The sequence below is a fragment of the Carettochelys insculpta genome, chromosome 4 (assembly GCF_033958435.1).
Source record: "Carettochelys insculpta isolate YL-2023 chromosome 4, ASM3395843v1, whole genome shotgun sequence".
Classification (NCBI taxonomy): domain Eukaryota; kingdom Metazoa; phylum Chordata; order Testudines; family Carettochelyidae; genus Carettochelys; species Carettochelys insculpta.
Genome location: NC_134140.1, coordinates 74104934 through 74111150, shown reverse-complemented (window position 1 = coordinate 74111150; position 6217 = coordinate 74104934).

Below are 6217 nucleotides of genomic sequence, written 5' to 3'. Positions count from 1 at the left end.
GACCACCAGGATTTGTAGCTGGAAACAAACTTTATGGGACCGTGAGAAACTTGGCCACACCCATGGTAAGTGGTTGTCCAGCTAACCAAAATCATAGCCGGTTATGAATGTTGCCAGACGAGAGTGCCGGACTACAGAGGTTCAACCTGTACATGTGGAATGACTCAAATTGAGCAAGCGTGGCAGAGTGTCTTACTTTTCCTAAGGAATCCCCCACTCTTCCTACTCCACTATCTAATTTGTTTCTTTTTATTGCTCATTTTCTCATCTCCCTTTACCCACATCTCTTTCTCTTCATGTTTTTACACAAGCACTTCAAAAGAAAACCAAATATTGCAGTCACCATTGGAACATCCTACACACACAAAAATCAACCATTCAACCTTTCTTATTCCAGACGCCGAAGAACTAAAAGGTACCCCCATCCCAGGATAACTGCCATATTGCCAAACTCCTCTGTTTTTAACACAACTGAATATCTGCACAAGTAGCATGAGCTAAAGAGTCTGTGTGTCTGCAAAAGGGCTTTGCCAAGGCAGTGTAAAACTACAGCATTACTGAGTATCAGAGGCTCTGTGACTCACCACTGTGGCACCCTTCGCTAGATGTCCCAGGGAACAGCTCTCCTAGCTGGTGCAACTTCTGCTGGTGGCATATCAGCAACCTCACTTCTGCTCCATAGACCCACATCACTCCCAGGACTGTGGCATCATCTTTGTGACGCAGCCTTCTGATGGAGCCATGCTCTGTGCTCCAACTTTCCGGGGCACGGTGTCACACTTCGCTGTTCACTCACTTCCCTCTGTGGCTTCTGCAGCCAAGTGTCCACCCACTTTCTCAGTGGCAAAACAGGGCAGGTGGGTGGAACCTACTACTCCTGGTCTTCCTAATACTACCTCCACCGGCTACTCAGGGACCCTGTCAATGGCAGCCACATCCTGCTTCCCCTCCAACCTCTTGTTACTGTTCCCTGGCTCCCACCATTTCTTTGCCCTTGCCTCAGAACTTCAGCCTGCAGATATCTGCAGCCCACCAAGAGCTGCTTTTAGCTCACCAGGTCTCTGACTACAGCACAGCTCTGTCTGGGAGGTTTGATGCCTTTAGCTTGGAAGACAGACAGTCCTCCACCTCCCTACAGCTTCAGGAAGTGATTGAAGTTGCTCTGCTGTTCAGCCCTTCTTATATGGGCCCAGCCCTTATTGGCTGCTCCCCACAACACCTGTCTGGTTGGCTGCCTGCTGCACACCCTCCCAAGAGCTCTGTTGACCCCTTAGAGTCCAGCATGAGGCAGATGTCCCATCAAAGGCTCAAGTAATATACAAGGCAAATGTCCTTCCTTGTTGAGAAAGGTGCCAAATCTTTTGGTTTCTGAAAAAGTTCAAAAGTCAGTTGTCAGTAAATCTGTATTACTGCAACAGTTGCTTTTTCCTCCCAACTTAAACTGAAAGTGTCTTTCCCAAAGAAATCTGACCCTCACCCAGGCTATATTTTATAGTATAATAAACGAAATATATGGTTTTCCTTGCTTCTCTCTGCTTTAACTAAGCACAAGGGAAATGGCTTTGCACAGAGGCTGCAGCAACAGGTGGGGGGTACAAAGGTGAGCATTAAGCCACTTTTTACACAAAACACTAACCTGAATCATGTGGGGGTCAGTGTCAACCTAGGAACGGGCCATTAATCCCTTTCTCTTCCAGTTCACACTTTCAGTCTGGTGGGGTTAAAAGGGCATTCTTTGATGAACAGAGCGAACAGAAACAAGATACTGAAACTAAACTCACACAGTTTTATATGTAATGGTTGGAATGGTATTTGATGTATTTTGTTGAGGTTGCAGCATACAGAAGTGTCAGATAACCAATAATTTTGGTGGAAGATTGAAACACACCACTACTTTATTTCTTAGAAATCAGAATCATAACACACAAGAACCCAAAACCAGAGAGAAAAATCAGGCTGTTCCTGAAGGGTGTGTCTCCACTGCAGCTGGGAGATGGTATTGCAGCACTTCTAGAGATACTGAAGCTAACCTTGCTCTGGCTATACCAAAACTGGCTTGAGTTACGCTATCAGGCTGTGTCTACGCTTACATTACTCTTTCGAAAGAGGCATGCGAATGAGGGGAATCAAAAATGAAATGAGCTGCCAGATTTACATATCTGGCAGCTCATTTGTATATTCTTATTTCAAAAGAGTTTCTTTTGAAAGAAAAAAGCAGTGTAGACATGGATCTTTCGAAAGTAAACCCCATCTTCTAAAGAGGAGCATTGTGGGCAGATTTAGAGAAGTGGTTGTTCCCCTCTATTCAGCACTGGTGAGGCCACATCTGGAATGTTGTATCCAGTTTTGGGCCCCCCAGTATAAAAAGGATGTGGATGTTCTGAAGCAGGTTCAGTGGAGGGCAACAAAAATTATTAAGGGGCTGGAGCACATGACCTATGAGGAGAGGCTGAGGGATTTGGGCTTATTTAGTTTACAGAAGAGAAGACTGAGGGGTGATTTACTTCAGCTTCCTGAAGGGGAGCTCAAAAGAGGATGGAAAGAAACTGTTCTCTGCGGTGACAAATGGCAGAACGAAGGAACAATGGTCTGAGGTTGCAGAAGGAGAGGTGTAGGTTGGATATTAGGAAAAACCACTTCACCAGGCACACAGATTGATGGAGAACAGAGGAGGCACCCCAGGGACCCCTGGACTCTGAGCACGCCCCCGCCGAGATTGTGGCTGGCGCACTGGCTGCAGTCCTGGCCACCATGCACCAGCGACTCTGGGTGGTCACCCAACTAGCCACCCTCCTGGAGGCCATCCTCAGGGCTCAAGAGCCAGTCTCCTGGGTCACCCGCTGCTTGTGGGACTTCCCCACAAGCAGCCACTGGTGGGACCAGCTGGTGCTGGAGGACTGGGGCGACGACTGGTGGATACAGAACTTCAAGGTGAGTAAGGGAACATTCCTGGAGCTGTGCCACTGGCTTGTCCCAGCCCTCCAGCACCATAACACCTTCCTAAGGACAGCACTCCCACTTCAGGAAAGGGTGGCCAACACTCTCTGGAAACTGGCCACCCTGGACAGTCACCGATCCGTTGGCCACCAATTCAGCATGGGCAGCGCCACCGTCTGGGCCAACCTCAACAAGGTAAGCCATGCCCCTGTCGTGCCGCCCACCCCCGCATGCAGGGGCCAGGGGATGGGGGACTTTCGGGAACCAGGGAGGCGGCCCCCATCAGGGACGGGACAGTGGTGGGGACAGAGGTCCCAGGGAGGCCTGCCCTGCAGGGGCCAGGGGCAGGGACAGGGATGGGGATGGGCAGGCACACTGCACCCTGCCCCACATGCACAAGCATGTCCCCCACACACATCCTGCAGATCGTCCGGGCCATCAACAGTGTCCTCCTGCAGCAGCTGATCTGCACTGGGGACCTGGGTGATGCCATCCGAGGGTTCGACAAGCTGGGCTTCCTGAACTGCTTTGGGGTCCTGGACAGCATGCACATCGCCATCCAGGCCCCGGAGCACAGCCATGGGGCCTACGTAAACTGCAAGGGCTGCCACTCTGTGGTCCTGCAGGCACTCATCAATGCCAATGGTCACTTCCAGGACATCTATGTGGGCTGGTCCAGCCATGTCCAAGATGCCAGGGTGTTCTGGAGCTCAGGGCTGGGTCACCACACCGCCAAGTGGTCCTTCAGCCCCTGGCAGGAGCTCCGCAGCAGGGACACCACAATGCCACCCTGCATCGTGGTGGACGTGGCCTACCCCCTGCAGGCCTGGCTGATGAGGCCGTACACAGGCCACACACAGCCTAACCAGGACACTTTTAATGAGCAGCTGAACTGGGCCCGCAATACCGTTGGGTGGGCTTTCGTCCGCTTGAAGGGGCGCTTCTGATGCCTCTTCACCAGGCTGGAGGTGGGCCTCCCCAGCATCCCAGCTGTGATTGGCACCTGCTGCACCCTGCACAACTTGGTGGAGGCAAAGCATGAGCCATTCCTGCAGGGGTGGGCTGTCGAGGCCGGTCACAGGAACAAGCAGCCCCTGCTGCCCTGTGCCATCAGGTCCAGTAGGACGGGCTGTGAGTATGGAAGCCCCTGCACCAGGCCTTGGAGAAGGGACTGCAGTAACCCGCCCCTTCTCCCCCCCCCGCTCACACTCCACCACAACCCCCACACATGCGCAGGGGACTCACATTGAACCATGCAATAAACTCTTTAATGTCTCCTGACAGTGGTCTGCGCTTGCACCAACTGCAGGGAACTATATACAGGGAATGTATCACAGTGGGCTCTGTGATGATACAGGAGGTAACCACAAATGGGGTGCTGGAGGGGAACCATGTACAGGGCCTTTGTGGCCCCAGGAGGGCTGAGGGTTGGGACGGGGGCGCTCTACTCATCAACAGGGGTCGAGGGCCAGGATCCCCATCACTTGCACCTACCCCTTCCCCCGTGTTCGGGGGCCCCATCGTGCCTGGGCCAGGGCCAATGGCATAGGGAGGTAGGGGTGCAGCTGGGTGGGGCTCCTGCAGGCTCCTTGGGGTTGGCACACAGGGAGCAGAGGGAGGGGGTTGTGGCCTCTTCCTGGCTGTCCCTGGCCAGCAACATATGGGCCCGCTGTACGAAGCCAGCCGCGGGGGCAGTTGGGTTGGGGCCAGGGCAGCGAGGTTGGGCTCGTGGGGGTGGGTGGTTTACTGCAGGGGATGGGGTGGGAGAGGGGACCAAGGTGGGAAGGGAGTCAGAGGGGGAAGGTGGGAGGACGGCTGGGTGATGGGGGGAGGGAGGTAGTGGGATGGCGGCAGGGGGGTCAGGGGTGGGAGTGGTTTGAGAGGGGCAGCGGCCAGGGCCAGATGGCCGACCACAGCCTGGATCAGGGCATCAAGATTTGCTGCAACCTGGTCCCAGGCCTGCCGTTCCATGGCGAGCCACTTCTGCCGCACAGCCATGAGGTCCTGCAGGGCTGTGGTGTGAGCAGTGTTCCCTGCCTTCTCCTCCCTGCCCTGGCGGCGCCGGCAGATGACCCAGAGGTGGGCCTGTGCAGTCCCTGCCCGGGGTCTGGGACACTCCCCCTTGCCCTCGGGGGGGCTGGTCCAGCTGCTGGCTGCAGGAGCTCTGGAAACAGGAAGGGAGAGGGGAATAGGCCATTCGTCCCAGACTCAGGACCCCATGTCCCCGCCCACTCCTCCCATCCTGGGGTCCCTGCGGTGCCCATGTCCTGGGGTGCCCTGCATGGGTGCCAAGGGCACGGGCTCCTCACACTGCCCCCTGGTCCCTCCATGGCTGGCCTGCCCATGGTGCTGTCCTGTCCATATGGTGCTGAATGCCATGCGTTTCCACCCCCCGGCCCCAGACAATAGCCATCTGGGGTCCACATGCACCAGGGCTGGTGGCCATGTGGGAGGCCTGCGGCCACCCCGGGCAGAACCCAATGCCACCGACCTGTGGGTCCCTCTGGGAGGTCAGGCGAGGCACGGGTGAATGTGGCCTGGCTGGATGACCCGGACAGGATATCAATGATGAGGGCCCCCTCGCTTGAGCCCTCATCATTGCTGGTGGGGTCAAGTCGCGCCTGGTGCGCCTGGCGCTGGCTGCCGGTCTCAGGTGCTCCTAGCCCTCCGTCGCCATCTCCTGCTTGGTGTCAGCTGCAGCTGTGTCCAGCACGATGACCGGAGGTCCGGCTTTCTTTGGCCCCAGGAGGCGATGGAGCTCCTTTTAGTAGGGGCAGCTTGTGGGAGCAGCCCCCGACCACCTGGCCATATCCCAGGCCCTGCAATACCTCAGATGGAATTTTCACTTTTGACTGGACCTGGGCCGGCGTGTGGGTGGAACGGCCCTGGCTGATCAGCCCCTTCACCAGCCACTCAAAGGCCACAGCGTTGCGGTGCCGGACCCCCATTTGGTGGAGGACCTAGAGAGGGAGAGGAGGTCCTGGAGCTCGGCCTCCATCCAGGAGGGGGTCTGGTGCTTCGGGGCCTGGCTCACCCCCTGGGACAACTCCCTGCAGTCCTTTGGAGGCTCCTGGGGTGGGCAAGGGTCCAGAGTCTGGCCGTGGAGCAGGGAAGGGTGAGGGGCTGGCTGGGTTTCACAAGGGCCAGTGACCTAGAGAGTAGCTTGGATTCTCTGCTGCCTGCACACTCTCAGCTTCCTGCCTGAGGCTTGTAGGCGCCTGCATCCTAAAATGCAGCCGGATGCTGTGGCCATAGAGCAATACTACCACAGTATCTCATA